The sequence below is a fragment of the Myotis davidii genome, unplaced genomic scaffold (genome assembly GCF_000327345.1).
Source record: "Myotis davidii unplaced genomic scaffold, ASM32734v1 scaffold159, whole genome shotgun sequence".
Classification (NCBI taxonomy): domain Eukaryota; kingdom Metazoa; phylum Chordata; class Mammalia; order Chiroptera; family Vespertilionidae; genus Myotis; species Myotis davidii.
This window is the reverse complement of record NW_006291231.1, coordinates 4771328-4772106: the sequence shown is the minus strand read 5'-3', so window position 1 is coordinate 4772106 and position 779 is coordinate 4771328.

Sequence of the window (779 nt, the reverse complement as noted above, 5' to 3'; positions counted from 1 at the left end):
CTAACCGGTTTGGCTCAGTGGATAGAGCATCGGCCTTGCGGACTCAAGGGTCCCAGGTTCGATTCCAGTCAAGGCCATGTACCTTGGTTGCGGGCACATCCCCAGTGGGGCGTGTGCAGGAGGCAGCTGATGGATGTTTCTCTCTCATTGATGTTTCTAACTCTCTATCCCTCTCCCTTCCTCTCTGTAGAAAATCAAAATATAGTTTTTAAAAAAGAAACATCAATTGAGCTATTAGCTGTTAAAGTGTGTATACATGCTTTTGGGACACCCTGTATGTATGTATGTATGTATGTGTGTATGATTAATTCCTTAATTTAAACTCCTTCATTTAGTAGCAGGGCACACCATTGGGAATTGAAACATATGTCCATTTAAAGTTTGGATTTGTGCCAAACATAGCAGATTGACATTGCTTCTCCTGTGTATGTACACTGCTGCAATCATGACATGTTCAGACAGATCCACACAGTAACACTGAAGTTCAAGTGGTAATATAAGAGGCAAAGGATAATAGTAGAGCCAGTGAAATCACCTGGCAACTCTATAGACCTTAGTAAATAAACGGTAGCCCTAGCGGATTTTTCTCAGTGGTGAGAGCATCGGCCCTCGGACTGAAGGGGTGCAGGTTCGATTCACAACACAGGATAAGGCAAGTACAAAAGAAAGTGATACAGTTAAGAGACGTAATAAACAAAGATGTATGAGGCTGTTGCCAACACGGCATACTGTTTCACCCCAAACTTGTTTTTTAGGTAGAAAGAATACACTGTGCAATT